Source organism: Herpailurus yagouaroundi, unplaced genomic scaffold, assembly GCF_014898765.1.
Source record: "Herpailurus yagouaroundi ecotype Mexico unplaced genomic scaffold, PumYag 142, whole genome shotgun sequence".
NCBI lineage: Eukaryota > Metazoa > Chordata > Mammalia > Carnivora > Felidae > Herpailurus > Herpailurus yagouaroundi.
The window spans coordinates 52,661,460-52,688,536 of NW_024412397.1; the positions used below are offsets into that span (position 1 = coordinate 52,661,460).

A 27,077-nucleotide genomic window follows, 5' to 3' on the forward strand; every position below is an offset into this window, starting at 1 on the left:
CTCACAAATATATTTTATGTCTCTACAAATTTCCCTACTCTGGGCTTTTCAAATAAATGAAGTCATACAAGATGCTGTATTTTGTGACTGCCTTCTTTTACTTAGCATAATATTTTCAAAATTCATCCATTTCTGAAAAAATATATAATCTATTTACATTTAATGGAGTTACTGATAATATTTTCTTCTGCCATTTTGCTATTTGGGCTTTTTTTAATGTCTTTTGCCTATTTATTCCTCTACTCATATATTACTGCCTTCTTTTATATAAAATAGATATTTTTCTGGTGTTCTATTTTACAAAATACATTAGAAGAACACTTCAAATTGCCAAAGATGTTTTTATTAGGAAACGAAAGAATTAACCAAACAAATAGCTGAATTGTACTTTATCAAAATTAAAACTTTTGCTGTTTAGAACTATGCTGAGGGAATGAAAAGGCAAAGCATAAACTGGAGAAAATACTCAAAATGTTTATATTTGACAGGGAATTGTATCCATATTATATACTCTTAAAATTTAATAAGGAGGGGCACCTGGGTGACTCAGTCGGTTAAGTGTCTGACTTTAGCTCAGGTCGCGATCTTGTGGTTCGTAGGTCTGAGCCCTGCCTCAGACTCTGTGCTGACAGCTCAGAGCCTGGAGTCTGCTTTGGATTCTGTGTCTCCCTCTCTCTCTGCCCCTTCCCTGCTCACTCTGTGTCTCTCTCAAAAAATTAATATATGTTAAAAATTTTTTTAACTTAATAATAAGGAAACAAATACTAAAAATGGCAAAACACACTTTACAAGAGAAGACACATGAATGACCAATAAACAGATAAAAAGATGTTCTACATCATTAGTCACCAGGGAAATACAACATATAACTATAATGAGATACTACTTCATACACACCAGAAAGCTTAAAATAAAATAAAAAATCTCCGTACTGCCAAATGTTAGTGAATATGTGGAGTAATTGGATATTTTAAATATGCTAGTGTAAAATGAAATAACCATCCTGAAAAATTATATTTCCATTTCTTACAGAATTAAACATATAATTTCCATATAACCTGATAATCTTGGTATTTAACCAAGAGGAATGAAAATATATGTACACACAAGGAATTTTATAGAAATATTTATAGACTCTTTATTCATAACAATTGAATCAATAAACAAATTGAGTTATATTCTTACATAAATTACTACTCAAAATAAAAGGAAATAGTTGCTATATGCAACAAGTTGGATGAATTTTTTTTTATTTTTATTTATTTATTTAATTTTTTAAATTTATATCCAGATTAGTTAGCATATAGTGCAACAATGATTTCAGGAGTAGATTCCTTAATGCCCATTTAGCCCATCCCCCCTCTCATAACCCCTCCAGTAACCCTCAGTTTGTTCTCCATATTTAAGAGTCTCTTATGTTTTGTCCCCCTCCCTGTTTTTATATTATTTTTGCTTCCCTTCCCTTATGTTAATCTGTTACGTGTCTTAAAGTCCTCATATGAGTGAAGTCATATGATATTTGTCTTTCTTTGACTAATTTCACTTAGCATAATATCCTCCAGTTCCATCCACGTAGTTGCAAATGGCAAGATTTTGTTCTTTTTGTTTGCCGAGTAATATTCCATTGTATATATATACCACATCTTCTTTATTCATTCATCCATCAATGGGCATTTGGGCTCTTTCCATACTGTCGCTATTGTTGGTAGTGCTGCTATAAACATTGGGGTGCCTGTGTCCCTTTGAAACAGCACACCTGTATCTCTTGGATAAATACCTAGTAGTACAATTGCTGGGTCATTCTATTGGATAAATACCTAGTAGTACAATTGCTGGGTAGTTCTATTTTTAATTTTTTGAGGAACCTCCATGTTATTTTCCAGAGTGGCTGCACCAGCTTGCATTCCCACCAGCAATGTAAAAGAGACCCCCTCTCTCCTTATCCTCACCAACATCTGTTGTTGCCTGAGTTGTTAATGTTAGCCATTCTGACAGGTGTGAAGTGGTATCTCATTGTGGTTTTGATTTGTATTTCCCTGATGATGAGTGATGTGGAGCATTTTTTCATGTGTCGGTTGGTCATCTGGATGTCTTCTTTGGAGAAGTGTCTATACATGTCTTTTGCTCATTTCTTCACTGGATTATTTGTTTTTTGGGTATTGAGTTTGATAAGTTCTTTATAGATTTTGGATCCTAACCCTTTATCTGATATGTCATTTGCAAATATCTTCTCCCATTCTGTCGGTTGCGTTTTAGTTTTGCTGATTGTTTCCTTCGCTGTGCAGAAGCTTTTTATTTTGATGATGTCCCAATAGTTCATTTTTGCTCATTTCCCTTGCCTCCAGGTACGTGTTGAGTAAGAAGTTGTTGCAACCAAGATCAAAGAGGTTTTTGCCCGCTTTCTCCTCAAGGATTTTGATGGTTTCCTGTCTTATGTTTAGGTCTTTGATCCATTTTGAGTTTATTTTTGTGTATGGTGTAAGAAAGTGGTCCAGGTTCATTCTTCTGCTTGTCACTGTCCAGTTTTCCCAGCACCACTTGCTGAAGAGACTGTCTTTATTCCATTGGATATTCTTTCCTGCTTTGTCAAAGATTAGTTGGCCATACATTTGTGAGTCCATTTCTGGGTTCTCTATTCTGTTCCATTGATCTGAGTGTCTGTTTTTGTGCTATAACCTGGGTGAATTTTAAAACATTATGCTGACCAAGAGAAGCCAGACACAAAATTGTACATAAAGTATAATTCTTTATATTGAAATCCTAGAAGAGGCAAAAATAATCGATTTGGCAATAAACAAATAATTGACTTCCTGGAACCAAGGGTGGGGAACACAGGAAGTTAGTGTCTACTATAGCATGCAAGATATTACAGTATAGTATTTAAAATTCTCTTTCCATTGAATGATGCCCTCCTTTGTAATGACAACAATAATGGCTGATAGTGATGATACTGGATATTAGGCACTTTATATACACACTGCCAGATTCTTCTACTGCCTGTTTGGTTAAGATGGGTGAGTGCCTTTCCTTGTACAGGTCCAGGTTTGTGCTGTCCAAAAAAAAAAAACAGAGAAATCAAGTAGAGCCATCAATCTCTGATGGTCTTTTTGATCAAACGCAGAGGTTAGTGGAAGTTTCCAGCTTTCTTTTCTTGCCCAACTTTTCATCTAAGTCATCTATCTGCTAACCAGTAGTCAAGTCCACCACCCAATTCTTGACGGTGAACCTAGAGAAGCACTAATTGCATAGTGGCAAGAGCTTCCCCTAGATCTCTGAGAGCTTCCCTGTCATGGTCCCATGTAGGCAGCTGGACTTGGTTATTCCAGTTTCTATGTGAGCAATGATTTTTCTGTAAACATCCAGTTACCCATTCTTATCATCCATTTTCCTTGTTCCTTTGACAACTGTGTATGTTAAATTCCAATAATGAACCCCTTACCCCATATTGCTTGTAGTACTGTTATACTGATTGAACCCTGGGGTGTGCATGCACTCTCTGTCTCTCTCTCTTTCATTGACACAAACACACACACACACACACACACACACACACAAATATACTCATATTTTCACAGTCAGATACAGAATTTTCAAGAAAACACATTTTCCTGGTTTGTGGGGGAAGGGAACAGGATTTTGCCTTCTTGAAAAAAAGAACACACAAATATCAATGATATGAATGAAGTTAAGAAATGACTCAGGTAATGATAATTGAATACATTAAGTGTTGCTCAAAAGCCTATTTCCTTCATCACCTTATGACTCTGACTCTGACTTTCTAACTTACATGCAATAGGGTTCCAGAATTTTTCCAGAAATCAATTACTGCTTAAAGTGCCCTGGAACCTTCAGGGCCAGCCTCCCATCCTCTCTTCTGTTTTACTTTCCCGATTCATTCACTTACTCATTCAAGAAATGAGTAACACTTATTTCAAGAACACTTATTTTCTTCTGGAAATTATTTTTAAAATATCCTCAAGGACTTCACAACAGAGATGCAGTCATATCATGGAAAAAGGAGGTTATAAAAATCATGTGCAGGGCACCTGGGTGGCTCAGTCAGTTAAGTGTCTGACTTTGGCTCAGGTCATGATCTCCCAGTTCATGGGTTCAAGCCCCGCATGGGGCTCTGTGCTGACAGTTCAGAGCCTGGAGCCTCCTTCCAATTCTGTGTCTCCCTCTCTCTTTTCCCCTCTCCCACTCATACTCTGTCTCTCTCCATCTCTCAAAAATTAATAAATGTTTAAAAAAATTTAAAAAAAGGATCATGTGTGAGATGATATGGATTCACTAACTAGAGAATGACTATTTTATAAAGAATGAGTTTTTCAAAGCAGGGTTCACAGAGGATTAAATGTGTCATGTACACTGGATATTTCTTCTGCTTTTTGTTCTTCCATCTATTGGACTGCTCTTTGCCCAAGTTGGGCAGATCGGTGACCTCATTTTTGCTAAATTCAACTTAATGAAAAATACCTAAAGGAAATTTGTGTGAGGTTTACTTTTTATATCACATATGTTAATTTTTCTTTTCATATAAGTAAAAGTTATTCTTGATAGTTTGATTTTTGATTCCTTGATAGAAAACTTAGGAAGTACAGCAATTCATGTAACATAAAATTCTGCCCATACTTCAAGTGTACAAATATATGTTTTATAATTACTTAGTTATTAGTTGTTTAATGCTCTGGTCATTTGTTCATTTTTATTTTGAGATATCCATCTTTAATTTTCATAATAATTTTTAAGAACCCTATAATATGGCACCTATAAAATTGGCATAAAGTCTTACTCTAGGGGCACCTGTGTGGCTCAGTTGGTTAAGGATTCGACTCTCGGTTTTGGTTCAGGTTATGATTTCATGGTTCATGAGTTAGAACCCATGTCAGGCTCTGTGCCGACAGTGCAGAACCTGCTTGGGATTCTCTCTCTCTCTCTCTCTCTCTCTCTGCTCCCCCAATTCCCTGCTCATGCTCTCTCTTTCTCTCTCTTTGTCTCTCTCAAAATAAATAAACTTTAAAAACAAACAAACAAACAAACCTCTTCTTCTATAAGACAGGTTGTATTTTCTTTCCAAGTTTGTCACTTGCTATTTTGGTTGTGATGTTTCAGTCCAGTCCACTGCAGAAAACAGATGGTGAACCCAAAGGGTTTAATTTAAAGAGTTTACAAAGATATGGGCATGGTTTGGGGACCAAACAAGGGATAATGAAACACCCAAGGATTAGCAACCGTAGGGAGCTGTTGTGCCCCCTAGGCCTGAGCATCAATGGGAAGGAATGATGTTACCAGAGTCCAAATGAATTGGAACCACAAAAGAGGATGTTTCTGGTCTCTTGTGGGTACCACCCATAGGCCAATATAAACCAGAAGCCAGAAGGCAGTGGGAGCCCAATGTTGTAGTCAATAGGAGTCAGTCTCTGGTAACACAAAGCAAGATAGAGAAGAGCAAAGATTTGATCCACAAAAGTTCTTTTATTTATACATATTTCTATTTTTTCATAAGTCAAAAGTAATAGTCTTTTTTATTTAAAAAAATTTTTTTTCAATGTTTATTTATTTTTGGGACAGAGAGAGATAGAGCATGAACGGGGGAGGGGCAGAAAGAGAGGGAGACACAGAATCGGAAACAGGCTCCAGGCTCTGAACTCACGGACCGCGAGATCGTGACCTGGCTGAAGTCGGACGCTTAACCGACTGCGCCACCCAGGCGCCCCAGTAATAGTCTTTTTTAAATTAGTTTCCAGCTGCATTTTAAAAATAACTTCCTTAACCAAAGATAATTTTTACTATGTTTTAGGTTTTTGTTTTTAATATATATATTTTCCATTTGAACTTCTTCCAGTTCTCAGATGAGTCGTTGCTCTTCTTTCCTGAGACCTTCACTCTTGCTTTTCCTTCTCTCTGGACAGGTATCCTGTCTATGCCGATAGTTGTCTTCCAGTTATAAGCTTAACCAAACCAAAGCCACCTTTCAGATCTCTAACAGGTCAGAGATCTTATTTTTGTTCAAAAATAAGCAAAGTGCCATGCAAATGGTGAAAGCTATTTTGGTCTCAGGGTCAAATAATCACTCTATACTGACAGTGTTAAATTGTACCTGAATGCTCCTGGAAAACATCAACAGGTAATAAATCTCCCCACGTTTTTGTGTTTCAGGAGATGGTTTAATGCAAACAACTACTCTTTCCCATTTCAGTTAAATAAGATACTCAGATGCTCCTCTTTCTTTCTTTTTAAATTTCTTTTAATGTTTATTTTTGAGAGAGAGTGAGAGAGAGGCAAGGCATAAGCAGGGTAGGGACAGAAAGAGAGGGAGGCACAGAATCCGAAGCAGGCTCCAGGCTCTGAGCTGTCAGCACAGAGCCCGATATGGGGCTCGAATTCATGGACCCATGAGATCATGACCTGAGCCGAAATCAAGAGTCAGACGCTTAACCAACTAAGCCACCCAGGAGTCCCAAGATGTTTCCCTTTCTTAAACTTGGTTCCCCTTTCTTAAACAAAGATACTCTGAATTTCCTCTTTGCCTTAAAAATGATTAGCTGAATTGTTTTACCCACTGAGTACTCTAGGTAAAATAACTGTTTAACTTGACTTGACCAAACTTTAGTTAAATTTCTCTCCTCTCCCTAGGCCTTTGTTTCACCCTCCTTTGAACAAGCATCAGAAACTCGGAACAGCCATCCCTGTACAACCCCTCCTGATATGCTGATCTCAGGGAAAAGATTCAGTGGTTAGATCAGACCATTGCTCATCCCACTATCTCACGTCTGAATCTTCCTTGCCTTGTTTAATCCTTCTTATTAAAGAAAACTTTTTTTTCTGCCTGATATTTGATCACTTATAGATTTTATGGTCCTTATGATCAGAGCATAATGGCCCTCTCCTTAGTCTTTCTCCCTCTTGCAAAGATGCCTCACCTTATTGTTAGAGTCTCCTTCCCCATCACAATATTGCTTTTGAATGAGTCTGTCTTTTCTCAAGTTTAGATTCGTTTTTTGTTTATTTGTTTTGCTTTCTTTGATAACAATTTGTGCCTGCGCACCTCTAGAGCTGCTAGAATCTGGAAGAAGAGAGCTCATTTATTCAACAAACACTTATGGAATAGCAGTTCTATGCCAGGTACTTTGCTAGATGCTGGGGTTTTTGTGACGAGAAAAGCATAGTTCGTTCCCTTAGGGAACATGCAATATTTTAAAAAACACAGTGCAAAAAGTGCTATCAAAAACAACAACAACAACAACAACAACAACAACAAAACCAAAATCACTGTGTACTCTGAGACTATAGAGGATGGACATTTATCCCTGAGGGAAATAAATCAGAAAATGTTTTCATAAATTAGTAGAATTTGACATGATCAAAATATGTCATAAAACATAATTCAGAAATGTGTATTGTGGACAGAAATTTCCAACTGTTTAAATGTCAGAGATGAGTATGGCTGAGATTATCAGCTAAGGCTTTGTGCATAGATCAGCGAGGTGAGCCTTGAAGAATAGTGAGGACTTAAACAGCATAGAAAAGAGAAGTCGATGTTTCAGCAAAGTTTTTTGATCACAGAGAGATGGAGCAGAGGCATGTGTTGGGGAGAAATGAAGATGTAAAGGAGAAACTCAGTACTTCCCTCTTCTATATAGAGAAAACCCCACTCTTCCTCCTGTGTGTCTCCTTTACTACTCACACGAAAACTTCACTTCTGGTCACCAAACGTGTGGTTTTTCCCCACACCAAGCAATTCTCTGCAGCACCAGCTGGGTGTCATATAATCTAACTCAATTCTGACGCCATCTGCCTAGATATAGCCTCAGAACCCATGGCGTAAGGGCTTAGCCCCATAAACTGTCTCTCCACACCCCAAACGCACGTACTTCAGATGCCTGTCGCAAGCCCCACTCATAGCTCATCTTTCTGATCAACTGGCTATAGATGGGAAGTTACAAAGACCCCCTCCTTCAGTTTTAGTAATTTGTTAGAGAAGCTCACAGAACTCAAGGAAACACTTGCTTATGTTTACCAGCTTATTAAAGGGTATGATAAAGGATACAAAAGAGCAGGCATATGAAGAGGCACGAAGGGCAAGGTCTGAGAGGGTTCCCAGCGCAGGAGCTTCTGTCCCTGTGGAGCTGGGGTGCATCACCCTCCCAGTATGGATGTGTTTGCCAGCCTGAAAGCTAGCTGAATCCCCTACTATTGAGATTTTATTGAGGCTTGCTCATGTAGGTATGATCAATGATAAACTCCATTTCTAGCCCCTTTTCCTTCTCTGAAGGATGAGGGGCAGGGCTGAAAATTTAAGCTTGTAATTATTGTTTGGTATTTCTGGTGACCAGCCCCCATCTGGGGGGCATTCAACAAGCCCACCAGGAGTCTCCTCATTGGAACAAAAAATGCTCCAACTGCTCTTATCACTTAGGAATTTATACAGGTTTCCAAGCCTTATGGCAGAGATGGATCAGAGACCAAATATTGGAACAAGAGACTCTCCTAGTGCTCCTCTCACTTAGGATGTATAAGGGTTTTAGCAGCAGTGTGTTGGGAAGGGGGGATAGAGACTGAGATACATATAGAAATAGATATAGATACAGATATATATGATATAGATCTTACGAACTCACAGAAGGATAAGAGCCTTCATCAATCTTTCCAATTCTGCACTCTTTCAGCATCCATTGGAACCCACACCTGTGTTTAGTTTTTATCGTATCATAAAATCAGGTCTTGTTTATTTGCTCTGCTAACACTTTATTTTCATTTAGACATTAAGTTGTAGATCTAAGCGCACAAGGGAGCACAGTCATTGCACGCATTTTTCCCCAAAGCAGGACTCAGATGACGGATGACTCTATTTTCGTGGTGACATCAAGTACTTTTGGCTCTTGCTCCAACTTGACACCAAACCATTTTAAGCATCACTATAGAAAGGACTTAACAATTGTATTAAGTCCATATGCTGAAGTAAACACACTCAGGCTGAAGTAGATTGACTGTTATCCTGAGGATGGTGCACATTTGTCAGAGTTTATTTTCTGCTTATGACAGATCTGCAGTGATGGTCCAGCTGACTCAGACCTTATGGTTAATTTCTCGCATTATAATGCAATTTCTACCTTGGTAATCCAACAGATGGTTTCTCTCTTCCTGTCTTGGATATTATGAGAAAGTGGATCAAATTCAGAGTCTGGTAAAGCCACTGTGAAATTCTGACACAGACCACAAGCACCTGCACATATGTGTGCAAAAAATGGGGTGTTTCTAGCCCTCCCTGCCAACTTATTAGGATTAATTGCTGTGGCCCCACACCTCCAGTTTGGCATCTTGCCAAAGAACAGAAAAATATTCCAGGGCACAGACAGCCATTTCACGTACATCCCATCCAGTGTTGTTTAGTACACTTTGCTAGGCCTTGTTAGGAAGTTTTCTATTTTCTTTCAAAGCAGAAGGTACATTCCTTTTTTTTTCCTCCCTCCACATTCCCAGCCACTGTGCAGTCCAGACTCTCACATATGAGGTGTTCAACATGAAGAACTGTGGTTTTGAAAATAGATGTACTTTTAGGATGAGAGTAATTTTGACTGAGTGAAAAATTCACATTTTAGCTAGAAAGATTATATAAGTGTTACTTGGTTTTATGAAAGTTCTACTAGGAAATTGCATTTTAACCACCAATAAATGCATTTTGGTATATATAAGTTGCAAATGCCTGCCTTATTTTTCATTACCCTTCATCTTTCATAGTCACCCTCTGCTGTAGGACCCTTACAGTTACTTTATAAAGCATGCATTGTTTCAACATTTAGTGGAAACATTTAAATACTTAAATATCATTTAAAAAGGTACTCTTTTTGGTATTTTATATTGAGTTCACTGAATATCTTATGAGAAAAGAACATTTTGATCCTCTGTCATAAGTTTAATTCTAAATATTTCAAAACATATTTCCAATTTACAACATAAATCCAGTGTGAAAATTGATTTGGTATTAATAGATATACCATGCAGACATTTTATCAGCAAGTTTTAATTATGGAGTTTATGATAGTATTGAGTGAGGAAGAATAAATTATAAATACTTATGTGTCTATAACTCATAGAAAAGTTCACAGCATTTATGATGACAAGAATACAGCTTTCTAAAATAAAATTTATACTTTTGTATTGTTAGAAGTAAATAACCTTGGATGGAAGTTTAAATATTGTCTAGAGGTCTGTGGGTTAACCTGAATAGTTTTTATTTTCAAAATGGAAAGTGGGTGTCACCCTTAGCACCTGTAGATATTCCACCTAAAAGTTGTTTTTTTTTTTTTTTTTTTCCTACAATGTGTCTTCACTGCTAGCCAAATGTCTAACTGGATTTTAAATCTAGAACTATCCTAAATGTATGACATGATATCCAAAGTGTCTACCACTGTGCCTGGCACTTCAACTTGATCTCCTTGTCTCCTTGGAAATAATGGGAAACATGTTTTAAGTTCAAATTTCCTTTTTACTACCTTCATCTGTTAATACCACAGAAGTCTATTCAATAACAGTGATTAGATCAATTGTCTGGCACTATGGCTCTACCCACCCTTCCGGCCACTGTGTTATTACTTGCATAAAAAAAACAAAAAACAAAAAACAAAAAACAAAAACAGTAAATTATCTAGTCCCTTTAGATTTGGCTTTCTCCCACTACTCTAGTCTCATATTTCAATACGTTACTCCATACGGCATGTGCTCTAGTTATCTCTCACTTCTGGCTTTTCACTTTCCTGACTCTGTCATTTTGTTTGTTCTGCTCTTCTTGGTAAAACACCATCCTATACCTGCCGCCTAAAAGTCCTATTCATCATTGTGATCTCAGCTGCATCATGACCTGACCCGAGTCTCCCCCACAGTCATAACTAATCTTTCCTTTCACTGGTTGCCCACATGATTTTTCTGTACTTGAGTCATAGCCATCACATTATCCTGTCCTTTATTTTAGTATTTCTATGCTAAATATCCTCACAGTAACATCTTTAATGATAGGTAGGAACTGTTTTGCCTGTACTCTTCACAATGCTTCATCCACTCGAGCTTGTTATAAAGCACTAATGATCATTTAAGGTAGAATGAAAAACCAAATGCACTGGAGTAAAAGAACTGATGAAGAGGTATATATACAAATTTTATAAATATAAGTTTAAAGACATACATATTTGTTACAGTTTTCTATTTGTTTAGATCATACTGAGGGCTAAAACACACTGCTTCATTTGATTTTACTTTTTATTGTGGTAAGATATACTTCATGTAAAATTTTTATTATAAAAATATTTTGGGGCACCTGGGTGGCTCAGTCAGTTAAGCATCTGACTTGGGCTCAGGTCATGATCTCACGGTTTGTGGGTTCGAGCCCTACATTGGACTCTGTGCTGATAGTTCTGAGCCTGGAGCCTGCTTCAGATTCTGTGCCTCCCTCTCTCTGCCCCCTCCCCACTCAGGCTGTCTCTCTCCCCCCCTCCCTCTCTCTCTCTTGAAAATAAGCATTATTTTTTTTTTCCATTTTAACCATTTGTAAGTGAGCTATTCAGTACTGTCTAATACATTCACATTGCTGTGCAAAATCCCCACCATCCTCTCCAGAACTTTTTGACCATTCCAGAGACTATGTAGCCACTAACCACCCACACTATTTTATAACAGCTATTGAAACAGATACTCTACATAAGCATTTTTAAAACATTCACGTGCATTTCAATTTTTAACATTATGGGATAGTTATATCAGGAGATGCACTCAGATATTTAAAACAGTCTCTGTGGAAATATGAGTCATGTAAAACTTATATGATTGAGGAAGAAACTGAGACTGTATGCCGACGTTTGAAAGAAGCAAATTAGAATAAATTATCATGAAATATGTATGCCTTTATGTGAAGCAAAATTATATTAATCAAGTCACATATATCTAAAATGTTTCAATAGACACACCCCATGATTACTGCTTTTACTTATGAACATATTCTGTGAATAGATCTAAGTGTCTGATGCCAGTTTATGGATTGATTTTATAACATAGGATTTAAATTCCTTGGAAGAGCCAACAGTATATTTAGAACTCAAACATATTTGTTAGGGAAAGACATGGCATATATTTCTAAGCATAGAGCTATAGGAATTGCTCCTAAATAGGCTTCAATCACAAACAATATTCCAAAACGGAAACAATAAAAAATTATATTTGGCTTTGAGGTTTTAAAATATCAATACACCAATGGATGGGTGATCACATTTTATTATCTGAAAACCAGCTGGCACAAGCTGAAAACTCTGTAAATAGTATTCTCAAAAATCTTTCTTTGTCAATGGAGAGAATTTGAAATATGACCCTGAAATGATGCGTTACAAATGATCACATCTTTTTAATTTTACAGATTTATTTTGAGTGTACGAGGCAAAGGAGACATTATGATAAAATTTCACAGTAAATTTTATAAATTATTTCCTTCTTAAAATTGTGATGACTAACACTTGTAAATCCATCACCATTCTCATATAAAGAGTTCTGTCTTAGGAATACGGAAAACTTCCAGTCTACTTGGAGATGTCAGAGAAGTCCTACAAAGCATGGTGACAAATGAGCCAGGTATTTAAAAAAAAAAAAAAAAGGATATGAGCAGCTAAGACAGGCTGGGGAGTAGATATTGAAAATAATAGAAAAAGATGTAGGGTCAGGAAATAGAAATGCACAGCCGAAGAAGTGCAAAGAAAAAAATTATTTTTCCAGATAATTATGCTCATTCTTGAATCATGGAACATCACCATGTGGAAAGTAATCTTTTTACATGCCTTTCTCTCCCACAAAACTGAAAATACATTGAAAGAATAGACTGTGTTGTTATTATAATATCTTCCAGGGATCTCATTGTGTTTAGAATATTGTCTGTAATCAATAAATGTTTTTATATGAATTAAGGCAAAAAGGCCTCTAAGCATAGAAAAGATAAGTATCTGAAAGTCGCCCCTGCCCTGTACCCTGTGGCAGAACACTATTAAGAAATCCAGGAAAGCATTCTAAGAATGATTCAACAACATAGGGAAATAAAAATGCAAGGAAGGATTACAATTATGATCATATGCATTGTATTTTCAACAAGGCAATCCATCTGTGAGATAAAATTTACGTTGTAAAATTTTGTTCCGCGTCCCTAAATTATATTGTAATAATAATGTTAGTAACATCTAATATTTACTGAGTATGACCATATGTCTTTCACTGTACTAACACTTTACACATATCCAGTTAAATCTCACATTTATATATGTATATGTATATAAGTACTATCATTATCCCCATATTACAAATATGAGGATTATAGCACAGATAATTTAACTAACCTATCCAAAGTCTTGCAGACATTAATTTGTAGAGTCAACTTTTGAACACAATCATTCTGCTCCAGAGTCAATACTTTTAATCCTCTTATACTGCCCGTTATGGTGTTAACAATGAAATTATCCCTTTGCTTGTATTACTGTTCTTACCTCAGCTGACTTTTTGACGAAAAGTTGTAAGACTGCGAAAGACCCACAGAATCCTAACCGAAGACTAACTTGACATCTCTTGACTCACTAGATCCTGCTATCCCTGGCACATGGAAATTATGTGGAATGCCAAAAGTAACACAATGAGCGTTAGGTTAAAATACATACATGCATACATATACAAATAAATATCTTACTTCTTCTCCATATTTATTAGCATTAGAAATACCATAACACACTGTATGTACTTTGGTAGGTAGATGAATTCATATTAATATGCAAATAGAATTTTCCTACCAAATAAGTTAAGGTGATCAGTTCAGTTTATGATAGGAAATGTGAGTTGATGTAAAGATAGAGCTGTCATACATGTGCACATATATACGCTGGCATATCCATACATATATATGTCATAATGGCTATGAAAAAACACTATTAGTTTCTTAGTTTTACAAATTATAAAATTATATTTACATACACTGTTTGCCCAAATTCATAGTGCATGTTGGAGATTGTATGCCAGAGAAGCCCAAGTCATCAGTTACCTCCAGCCGCCCAGTCTTCACAGCTGAGCTGCAAATAATATGGAACAAAGGAAAGCCATTCCTTATACTGCTTTGCTGAATTCCTGACCCCCCAAGCCCATAAGCTTAATAAAATCACAGTTTTAAATCTGTTAAATTTCAGGGTGACTTGTTACACAGCAATAGAAACTAGAACAACATACAAAGAAAATAAAATTGTTGCCTACTCACATTTAATAGCTATATGGAATTATAGACTCTGGACATGCTCTGAAACAGAATTTGATAACCTCACATAATTTCTCAGCATGATATTCATCCTTCCAAAATTTGCATTATTGTAAGAGATACAATTACTAGAGGTTTTTCTCTTCATATTTTTCTTCATAAGTTTGGATGTCTCTCTGTTCATTGAAATTTAAATCAATTTCTGTAATAACTGGAATGCTTAAATCTTTGTGTTTTAAAATAGTGTCTCCCTAAATAATTCTTTGCATTACATTTTCATTTTTTAAAGTATAATTCTAGCTCTTAAAATGCAAATTGCAATATTTTCCTTTGTGAAATAGAGAAATGTAGAAATAATCGCACCGTATAAAAACTATTAACATTTTACACATCCTGGTTTAGTTGAATAGTTAAATACTTTCAGATGTCTACAATTGCTTAAATATACTAATCATTGTGTGCTTTCTCACATATTTCCTAAGTATTAAATGATACATTCTTTTTAACTGAATTGTTATGAAACATCAGAATTAATTTTAAATGGTGAAACGTAATCATGTTCCTATTTATAATGAATGTATTGTCAGTTTCCTGTTTTATATATACATAGGATATGGTATGGTAAGTACACATAGTATTATTTTTTAAGTCCATAAAAATTACTTTATCCATTAAGAATTTTCAGAAATTGTATAACTTTTAAAGTTTTAGTTCACAGATGCGTCACTCACCATATTGAAAACAAATTTCCTTTCTTTTCAGCACTTTCATTCCAATATAGCTGAGGTGGGTCTGAGAGCTTGTTTGCTTTTGTTTTTTTTTTTCTTTTTTGGATAAAGCATCCTGGGGAAGAGGCCAGAGAAAGTATCATGAGAGCTGGAAGATTCACACAAAGTTCATTTACCCTTTCCATGTTTCTCTGAGCCTGAAATGTGCCCTTTGTTCTTCTACCTGATGGTTCCCAAGCTGTTGAGCAAACAGTAATCTGGTGTTTATATAAAGGCGAAACTGCACTCTGGCAGGCAAATGAATGAAGGTGAATGTCAAACTCTGGTTAAAAAATTGTCTACGTTTCTGCAGAAGAGTTTGCAGAACTTTTTTATATCTTCTTGCCAAATGCAAACTTTATACAGTTGGTGAGGAAATAAAACCATAGAATGTGCAGTACTATTCACTCTAGAATTTTTATAACTATTTTTATAATCCTCCTCCAGAAGATGGTCCTCCAAGTAATCTCAGTTGTTTCTTCCTTTTTTTTAATTGTTATTTTCTTATCAAAATTTTTTTAGCATTTATTTTTGAGAGACAGAGTGAGACAGAGGGGGAGGGGTAGAGAGAGGGAGACACAGAATATGAAGCAGGCTCCAGGCTCTGAGCTGTCAGCACAGAGCCCCATGCAGGGCTTGAACCCACCAACTGCGAGATCATAACCTGAGCCAAAGTCAGACACTCAAGCAACTAAGCCATCCAGGCATCTCTCAGTTGTTTCTTTATTCTTATCTTGTGTGTGTTTTTTTTAATTGTGGATCTTTAAAGACATAAGTTTGTTTAGACTTAATTATTTAATTAGGTTCCATTTATAGAGTCTCTACTACATGTGAGGTACTACACTAAGCACTTTACACATATTAACCCATTTAACTTTTATTATTACTCTCTGAGACAGGACCCTATTATCTTCTTTATTTTATAACCAAGGGAATAAAAGCACATAGAGGTTTCTTAAACTGACAAACATCATGTACCATTTAAGTAGCAACGCCAAAAAAAAAAAAAAAAAAAAGTAGCAATGCCAGTCACTTATATGCAGATAAACTAAGTGATAAATTTACTCTAAGTGAACTTCAAACATCCTCCATTTTGGGCCAATTATTTATCTAAAATGTAAATGTGACCATGTCATCTCCAAACATGAAAACATCAATAACTGTTCTTTACTACTGTGGGGAATTTTAATAGCTCAGCATGCAGTTCAGGATTTGAATTTATCAGGTCCTGCCAGTCTCTCTGATCCCATTTCCAATACCCCCTACTCTGATACTCCAGTTATTCCAGACTTTGTGTTTTCTTTTCTTTCTTTTTTTTTTTTAAATTAATGCTTGTTTATTTTGAGAGACAGAGAGAGAGCCAGCAAGGGAGGGATGGGTGAGAGGGACAGAGAGGAACCAAAGTAGGCAGAGAGCCCAATGAGGGGCCTGAACTCACAAACTGTGAGATCATGACCTGAGTCGAAGTCAGACACTTAACCAACTGAGCCACCAGCCACCCCATAGACTTTGTGCTTTTCCAAATGCTCCATTTAATTTCATACTCCCATGACACTTTTTATATCATTCTATCCTGGAATGTTCTCCCTCTCCTCCCTGGTCACACTGCAAACATCTATTCATTCTTTAAAATTTAGCTCACGTGTCATCTTTCCCAAGAAGTTATCCTTAAATTCTACTACTACTGCCAGATGATAAATCAATGCTTCTGCTATTTCTGTAGATTGGGCATTATTCAACTATTTATGTACCATTGCATTAAAATAATTTATCTGCACATTTTATGTCTACAACACAAGGGTTTCTTTTCAAAGAGGTCCTCCTATGTTATTCATTTTTGGGCTCCTTGTATCTGGAAGAGTATCAGATATATAATATCAGATATATAATAATAATTGTTGAATAAATGAATGTGAATATTAGGGCTTAACTACTGAACTCTAGAAAACTTGTCAAACTCCACCAACTAAATGTAAGTTTAATGTATGACATCAACAAGTCATTAACTCATTTTGTCCAGAAAGTGGACAAATTCCACTTGTTTATTTCTTAAACAACTTCTGTCCAGTTTCCCTATGTGATGTCATATTTCCTGAAGCACTTAAACCTCATGTTTTCCTTTGTCTAATTCAGAAAGGTCAGAGGACTAAATAAATATTTCCTCCTTATAATAATAAGGAGAAGCATGTTAATACCAATGACACATTGTTTAAAACATAGCTGCCACTATACTCAAAACCACCTTATGTGACAGTACATTCATTATCTCCATTTTAGAGATGAGTTATGGAAAGTGTAGAGAAGGTAACTAAGTTATAAGTGTTACCAGCTGAACTGAAAGCAGTCCAGGTCTGACATGAGTGACAAAAATGTCTGAAAGAAGAGCAAGAAGTCTGCAATACGCTGCCGTCATGAATCTCTGTGAAGACCTACATGCAGGGAGTTGTGAGGCTTTATCACTCTCCTACCACAAAGTGCAATGCCGTGTCCTCCAAAAGGCAAGCCTTCCTTCAGAATGGTACTCTTGGTGTCAGCAGTCTCTCTGCTTAGTTCTCCGTATCTGGGAACCTCCAGTATCTAAATAGCCCATGGCCTTTTGCACTACCTGGTAATGTGTTGTTTCCTAAACTTGAGCTAGATAAAGATGACATCATTGTAGGCACTCTTGACTAATCATCTGCTTTCTTTTTCTCACAAAAGCAATATACACTCATTGCAGAAAATAGAAACTCACACGGAAGACAAATGTCATTCATAATTCCACAATCCAAATCTATACTGATAAAATTTTAATGAATATAGAAGAGAGAGGGAGAGAGACACAGAGAAGGACACAGAGAAAGAGGCCATATTTTTAAAATATGAAATGAAGAGCAATCCTGCATATACTATTTTGAAACTTGATGATTCATTTACTATGTCCATGAATATTTGCTCATGCTATCAAATAAATTTTGAATTCTTGCAATGTATTAATCATTAGCTAATATTTCTCAGGAAATTTTTAGCTGCTTGGCATTTCACTAAGTGAATTTAATAGTACCTCTCATACATCAATCTATAAGGTAAATATATTATCATTACTAAAATTTAGAGAATAAAAGTAAGCTGTGCAAGTCTATATAGTAAACATCCAATATTTGTATTATGCTTTGTCTGATCCAGAAGAACAGTGTTCCATATGGTGCTTGGATGCAGTTCAATTTATTTAAACCATTTCCCACTGGGGGCTTTTAGCCTATTTTACAACTTCTTTTTTAAAAATAACTTGGTACTGAGCTTCATTGTATTGGAAATTATTTTATCTATAAAACTTTTTTTAGAGCAGTTTTAGTTTTATAGCAAAGTTGAGAGGAAGGTACAGAGATTTTACCTATCTTCCCCATTACCAACATCCCCACCAGATACATTTGTTACTATTGACAGACCTATATTGGCACATCATAACTACCCAGAGTCCCTAGTATACATCTGTGTTCACTCTGGTGTTGGATTATATAGTCTACAGATGCCAATGATATCCAGTTAATTGATGGTATTGTTGAGTTTATCTATGCCTTTACTGCCTGTTATCTCGTCCTTATCTGCCTTAGGTAGCTACATATGCATGAGTTTATTTCTAGGTTCTGGATTCTGTTCCGTGTATATATATGCACACACACTATACTATATACTATATCATATATATACACACACACATATATATATACACACACTATATATATATATATATATATATATATATATATATATATACATATACACACACATATATCTACAGTACTATACACACACCCTCTACACATAGCTTTTAATATAGTTTGAAATCAGGAAATGTGATGTCTCCAGCTTTGTTATTCTTTTCAACATTGTTTCAGCTATTCAGACTTTTTAAGTTCTATATAAATTTTAGGACTTTTTTTTTCTATTTGTGTAGAAAACACCAATGGAATTTTGGTGTTTGATAAGGACTGCACCAAATTAGAGATGCCTTTTAGATAGTATGGTCATTTGAACAATACTAATTCTTCCAAATCATGAACATCAGGTATCTTTTTTTTTTTTAATTTTTTTAATGTTTATTTATTTTTGAGAGAGACAGAGAGAGACAGACTGTGAGTGGAGCAGTGGCGGAGAGAGAGGGAGACACAGAATCGGAAGCAGGCTCCAGGCTCTGAGCTGACAGCACAGAGCCTGACATGGGGCTCGAACCCAAGAACCATGAGATCATGACCTGAGCGAAGTTGGACACTTAACCAACTGAGCCACCCAGGCACCCAGGTATCTTTCCATTTTTCATTTTTTGGTGTGCTCTTCAATGGCTTTCACGTCATATAGTTACAATTTATTTTACTTCCTTGGTTAAATTTCTTCGTAAGTATTTTATTTTTTCAATAGTATTTTAAATAGAATTATTTTATTTCTTTTTTGGATAATTCATTGTCAGTGTATAGAAACACAACTGATTTTTGCATATTGATTTTGTATCTTGCAATTTCACTCAGTTAATTAGTTCTAACAATATTTGAGGAAGTCTTTAGGATTTTCTACATGTAAAATTGTGTCATTTGCAAACAGAGACAATTTTACTTCTTCCTTTCCAATTTGGATGTCCTTATTTTCTCTTCTTGTCTGATTGCTCTGTCTAGGACTTCCAATTCTATGTTGAACAGCAGTAATGTTGCTGACAAGACACTCACATTAGCTTAAAGGACACAGACTGGGAATGAAAGAGTGGAAAAAGACATTTCAAGCAATCGAAAGAGTTACTTAGATTTATATCAGACCAAATAGACTTTAAGCTAAAAATGGTTAAAAGGGACAAAGAAGATAATAATGTAATGACTGGATAATTTCACATGACTTGTCTTTTAGACCCTGATTCCTTCTGCTGAAGAATTGTGTTTGCTGTTGACCCTATTGAATTTTTTAGTTCATTCAATTGTATTCTTCAGCTTTAAGATTCCTGTTTTTGTTTTTATGGTTTCTGTTTCTTTGTTGAGCTTCTCATTTTATTCATGCATTTTCTTCCTAATTTTGTTTAGTTGTCTATTTGGATATTTTTTATAGTTCACTAAACTTCTTTAAGAGGAGTATTCCGAATTCTTTGTCATGTAGTTCATAGATCTCCCTTTCTTTTGGGTTAGTTATTAGAGTGTTTTTAGTTTCTTTGGGTGGTGTCATGCTTACCTGGTACTTCCTGATCCTTATATCCTTCTTTGGTATCTGTACATTTGAGTAAATCTCCTCTTCCAGACTTTACAGATTTACTTCAGCAGGACCAGAATTTCACCAGTCAGCTCAGCTTGGGGTTCTGGATGGGTCAGTTGATAGCATTCAAAGGTAGACAGGGATTAATTCTGGTGTCTCTGTTTGGACAAGGCCACTCCCCATGCTCTGGTAGGGCTGGGCTCCACCATTGAGTGGGCCTGCTGGCTGAACTTCACATTTGAGTGGGGCTTTTGAGTGGGCTCCCTAATTGGGGAAAGGAGGGTGCTGGCTGTGCTCCCTGGCAGGGTGGTACCACCGGTTGGACTCCAAAATAGGATAGGGGTAACAAAGTGGGCTCTGCAATCACACCTGACTAGGTGGGGTTTCAGGCTCTGCTCTCCAACTAGATGGTGCTGCTGGCTGGTCTCCGTTTTCAGACAGAGCCACAGGAAGGACTCTGTGGTTGATAAAGGTCTCAGATATTGCTGTGCAATCATGCTGTCAGAGTCATTGCTTGGGCTCTCAGGTTATGTGGGCCAGAGCCTATATTAACACTTGTACAATACTGCTGACCTGGCTCCCTGTTCTCACAGCTGTAATATGGACTCCATGGCTGCCTGTGTTCTCTGGTCAGGCTTCCTGGCCTAGTAGGACCGGAGGGTATACTCAGCAATTGGGCAGTACTGGGAATTTGCTTCCTTGCTGAGTGGGGACATAGAATAGTCTCCATAGTCATTGTGGCTTGTTGGCTGGGGACTCAAATAAAGTAGAATTGCCCACTGAGCTCCCTGGCCAGATGGGGTCACTGGCACAGCTCTGCACATGGGCAGAGTCACTGGCTGGGTTCTTTGCTTGGGTAATGCTCCAAGTGCAGCAAAAAAATGAGCTACATAGTTGCCTGGGCTCTCTTCCTGCCATGTTTTCTTTAATGCTTGTTCTGTCTCTTCAAATTGTGGGAGGTTTTTTGTTTAGTTGGTTGCTTTTGTTTGTTTGTTTTTGCCTTTTGGCATGCCTGTAATTTTTTCTTGGTAGCTGGACATGATGTTTTGGGTAAAAGGAATTGCTATAAGTAAGGCTTGTTTACTAGGGGTAACATGTGTATGTGGGGGAAGCACTCTGTCATCTTATGACATGGTTTCAGTCTGTTTGTAAGCCTATGCCTCTGGAATATGAACTTCCCAAGTGTTTCTCGGTCATTTTTCCCTGCTTAGCTGAAACAGGATGGATAGACTAGGCTAGCGTTGGAAAGTTGGAGGAGACTGCAGTTTGGGTAATTCCCTGTCCTTAGTTCAGTTACACTCTGATATATCCCAGCTATCTAGCTTCTGCTTAACTATATTCTCATAAGGGCATGCCTTGTTAAGAAGAAGAATGCTCTAGTGTATTTCAAAATTGTTCCCTCTACCCTCTTCCTGCCAGTAGCATGAAGGAATTTTCCTGTGATATTCATTGTAAGAACCTGGCTGAGCTCCTGGAGGTAAAACTCACAAATATGTGGATACACCTATGGCTGGATCCCTCTGGAGTTTTTAACTCTCAGACTATTTCACACTGAGCCTCCAGCAATTCATCAATTACACTTCAGCTTTTCCTACTCCAGTGCTAGTTCCCACGGTGGTTTCTACTTGTGAGTTTGATCCAGTAAGTCATAACTTCCTGTATTTGCCTGTATCTCCCATCTTAGAGGTCGTGGCTTGCCTTGTGTCTTCCCCATTTTTATGGATCCAGGAAATGTTGTTGATTTTTCAATCTGTTCTTGTTGTTAGGATGGAGTAGAGACTTCCAAGCTTCTTATATGCTAAATCGGAAACTGAAAGTGCTGTGATATCTCTTCATTTCCTAAAAGTTAAATTACTGGATCAAACATTGTGTGTATTATTAAAATCTATGTGTGTATTTTCAAAGTATTTTCCAGAAAACTTGGACCAGTTGCCCTTCTAGCGAGTGTATGAAAATACCCATTTCCATGCACTATTAACAAAAAAATGGATCCTTAATAAAAACAGTACCACAGAGTCTAAAATGGTGTCTATTTGTTATTCAACTTTTTATTTCTTGAAATAGTAGTGGGATTAAGCATTTTGCATTTTTGGACCATTTATGGGTCTGTTTATTTTTATGTATTCCAGTGCATGCCTTTGCTTATGTTTCTATTGGGATGATAATTTTTTTATGTATTTATGAAGGGCCATTAGACATTAAGAATATTAGTATCATTTCCTTTTGCAAATATTTGTCCTCTGTGTTTTCAGTGATTTCACTCACTGTAACATGCTGCAATTCAGACCAAATTGTTGCCAAAAATATTGCAGGGAGATTGCTCAACCTCCACACTTTCACATATTTCTTTTTTTTTATTTCTTTTAATGTTTATTTATTTTTGAGAAACAGAGACAGCGTGAGCAGGGGAGGGGCAGAGAAATAGGGAGACACAGAATCTGAAAAAACAGCTTCCAGGCTCTGAGCTGTCAGCAGAGAGCCCGACGCAGGGCTCGAACTCAGGAACCGCGAGATCATGACCTGAGCCGAAGCCAGACAATTAACCAACTGAGCCACCCTGGCGCCCCGCCACTTTCACATATTTCTATGCCTCTGGTTATTCCAAGTAAGTTTGATGCTGTTGTTCTAGGAGACAGAAGTCAGCTACAAGGTACTGTTGTTGTTCTAGGAGACAGAAGTCAGCTAAAAGGTATGAGGATCTTAGAAAAACTATTTCTGGTGAAGCATAGTATTTATTTGTCCATTAATTTAATGAGTTGTATGCTTATTTGATTCCAGATACCCTTTAGTCAGTAGTTCTCAATATGAGTGTGCATTAGAATCATCTAGGTTGCTTCCTAAAACAATAGACACACGTTGACTTTCATCCTCTAATTTTAAAAGTGGGTCCAGAAATCTGCATTTTTAATAAGCTCCCTGGGTAATTCTGATGAATGTGGCCTCTAACCAAATTCTTAAAGGCAAAATAGTTTGGAAAATAAATGATATTAAAATAGACAACTGGAATATAATGGGAACTATATGTTTGGAATGATATAGAAAAAATATCTACTATGATTTCTGCTGGTGAAGGACAGGTGAGTGGTTTAGGAGATATGTAAATTGGGACCCAAAGAATGAGGGCAATTATTATAATAAGACTGAACAGAATCTAGCATGATTAATGCATTGCATAAAGTGTACAACTGATAACAGACAAAACTAGAGAACTAGGAAGACTTAGATCATGAAGAGTTTTATAAGATGTATGAAGAATCTAGATTTAGTCCTGAGGTCATGGGAAGTCTTCAAAATATTGTATAAAAAATTTATAAGGTTCACATTTTATGATACACTATCAATAAGAGAGTAAATGACCCCACAGAAGAATACTTAAGGATACTTGTTGTGTTAATCCAGGAATCCATGCCTCTAAACTGGTGGGACAAAAGTAGTAAGTGGGACAACTGGACATCGCCAGTGAAAAGGGTAAGTGATAGCAATTGCTCTAAGGAGTAAATGTTGCTATCCATGAAGGAATAAGACTCCAAATCACTCTTATTATTCCTATAAGGCATTGTTGGACAGTATCCATTTTCATCCTTATTCTTGATTCTTCTATCTTTTTAGTCCCCAAAATAGTTTACTAGAAATACTTTCAAGAGGACTAAGTATACCTTAAAAACATTTTCTCCTTTCAGAAAGTGAACAAAATGTCAACACTTTTTCCTGAGATTATGAGCCCTATACTTACTTTAGCTGCATTCATTACCAAAAGGTTATGATCAAAGGTTACCTGACTAATGCTCTGCTTTTGAATAATTTGCTGTAGTTATTATCAAAATAGAGACTATTTGCTGAGTTGCAAATGTATGTCAGGTTCAATGAGATAAGATGCATTACCAGTTTGAAGATGGTGAATTCGAGGCTCAGTTTTCACTTAAATACCCAAGATCCTACACTCATAAGCAATGTAACAGGGATTCAAAGCCAGGTTGTTAATATTGTCTTTGTTTAATCTGAAAGCCCATGCTCTTTCCAGTATTTGAGGCTGCCTAAAAGATTTTAAGACCATTACTAGTATGAAATATCTATAAAGAAAAATGATGGGGGAGGCTACCAATAGTCAAGAGCATATTGTTTCTAATTAGGTGTTTCGTAAGGGAGTCAGCAATAGATTCTTCCCTGACTGTGTGAGCAGATAAGTGACAAGTCCACCACCCATATGCTTGCTACAGGACTTGAGATGATTGGAAGAAAGTTCACCCATAGTTCTTTTTCTTCCAACCTCTTTATCTCAACAAAGTTCTGAACTAAGAAGGAAAGAGATTCGAACTTTGATTCACCAACATCCAAAGATTTCCGTACACTGACAAGGACCTAAGCAAAGTCATTATGTCAGAATTGACTAGCTGTTCACCAAAGTCATATTTCACTTTCCAGAAGATGCTAAGTGACAAACTGCTCAGCAAGGGGCTACATTTCCTAATCCTACTTGGAACCAAGAATGGTCATATGACTGGTTTTCCTTTGAAATGGGACTGGAAGAGACAGGTTTCAACTTAGAGTTTGTAAGAATCAGTTGGGGCACTTAAATTCTAATGTTTTCCTCCTCTAGGTTGGATGAAGAGGGCTTTGTGTTCCTAGCAGCTGGCAGGTCCACAAGGTGACAGAAGCCTGAATCCCTAAATTACTATGAGGAGGAAATCCATCTACTGACTAGGAACTTCCACCTAGCACTGTAAACTTGAACGAAATATAAACCTTTTAAAGTATCAATCTGCTGGTTATGGCAATTGATGTTACCCTGATACATAAAATCAACAAAAATAATTAAATATCACTAATTACAATAAGGAATAAACAAACTGGGAGAATAAAATGTCTGCTATATGTATATGTAAGTGAACACTTAGCTGAATCACAGGAGCGTGTGATGGTGACATACTTCCAGGTTGAGTTAACAAATTTGCACAACTGAAGACATAGACATGGGCTCAGTCTAATCCTAGCTCAACACAGACCAAAGGTTAGGCTTCTGCTAAACGTTTGACTTTTTTAGTGTGCTCAGCATGTGCAGTTGTCTCTGTGGGTCTGAAGACATCCAACATGCGAAAGAACAAGTCTCACCACATGTGTTTCACCTACTATGTTCTAGATAATGTGCTGGAAACACATCATGAAGAGAAAGAAATTTGGTTTAACATCTAACCACCCTGAGAAACCATCTATAAAAAGTAGCAGCCTAATCAGAATGCCATTGCACTGCATCCCATGTGACCCACTTATATTTTGGATGTTTCTTTCCAGAATTAGCAGTCTACAAATTAAGGCAAAGGTTAAGAGCAATTTCCAGACCCAACATGACTTGATAGTTCCAACTATCCGTTGTCCCTTATTGATTTAGTTGGCAGAACCAGCATGTGTTCTTTAAACACATTTGTCCCCTTGAAATCTCTGTGCACTCATTCTCTGCCCTGGAGGTATGGGATGATATCCGTCTGATGAGACCCATCTGTCAACATCCAGCAAAGAAAGAACTGTAATCCCATTTCAGGGACTGAAGCTTGCCATCTGCTAAGGCTTCAACTGTGCCTTTTTAGATACTTTACTAAACTAATAAGGAATGTGAAGACATTATCTCAAATTTGGTGAGTGGCTATGAAGTCATAAATTAAATTAAGCATAAGGCTGATGTTCTCACTATGAGACAGTAAGTTTCTTGTCTGGGTATTTGTTGGCTGAGCAATTCTTCTGGGAAGAGAATAAAAAATGTTTTATTGATAGGGCTCTCTTTTCATCACTTGTACAAGACTAAGAACTTGGCATGATCTTAGGTGGAAAATTTGGCACTTAACATCAGATGTGTGGTTTATTTTCCACATTTTATAATTGTACAGTTCTTCCAGCTGCTCAATCCATTCCAGTCCAATGAGTCTGAATAATGCAAATTCTAGTGTGAGAGGGACTTATGACTGTTAGAAAAAAACTAGAATCACAGAAAAGTGAAAATTGAACAAAACGCCTTAATCCTACTTTTAACCATTTTCTGTTTTTCCATTTGAGCTTTTCCTGTACATATCTGTACATGAGTGACGAACTGTGCACAAATATATGCCCTATTCTTTTCACTACATTTTTAAAAACAGTTTCTCATTTTGCTTTATTATTACAAACTTTTTATGCTTACTATCTTCAACTGTGTCAGGCATGCAGGCAACTTACTAGCAATTTCTTCTGCCTGTAATTATATACTTTTTTCACTTGAATTAGTTTAGATTTTCATTCATATGTCATTTTCTCAGTGCCACATCCCCTCCTTTGTTTTTATCCCCGGCATTTATCAGTATCCAGTTTATTATTTATTTACACATTTATTTTCTTTATTATCAGTCTTCTCTCCTAGAAGTTTGGCTTTAAGAATGGAATGCTTTTCATTAGTTTTAAATAGAGCTGCACCCCCTTATCTACAGGGGATATGTTCCAAGACCCTCAGTGGATGCCTGAAACTGCAGATAGTACCAAACCTTATACATACTATGTTTTTTCCTATACATACATTCCTATGATAAAGTTTAATTTATAAATTAGGCACAGCAGGAGGTTACCAATAGTAAGTAATAATAAAATAGAAGAATCATAAAAATATACTATAATAAAAGTTATGTGAATGTGGTTTCTCTCTTGTGTGCACAAAATAACTTGTTATACTGTACTCACCCTTCTTCTTGTTGTGATGCTGTGAAATTATAAGATGCTTGCGTGATGAAGTGAGGTGAGGTAAGTGATGTAGGCATTAGCCTACTTTAGTACTGACCTTCTAATGTGAGAAGGAGAATCGTCTGCTTCCAAGA

General features: G+C 36.6%; 1 long non-coding RNA gene across 1 annotated transcript; it reads right to left on the minus strand.

The window, feature by feature from the left end:
- Positions 1 to 2,693: 2,693 nt before the first annotated feature.
- Positions 2,694 to 27,077, minus strand: LOC121032665 (uncharacterized). The gene is made up of 3 exons (XR_005791422.1): positions 26,944 to 27,077; positions 14,998 to 15,109; positions 2,694 to 3,049 (listed from the first exon to the last, which is right to left on the minus strand). It is a non-coding gene; the product is annotated as an uncharacterized LOC121032665 (long non-coding RNA).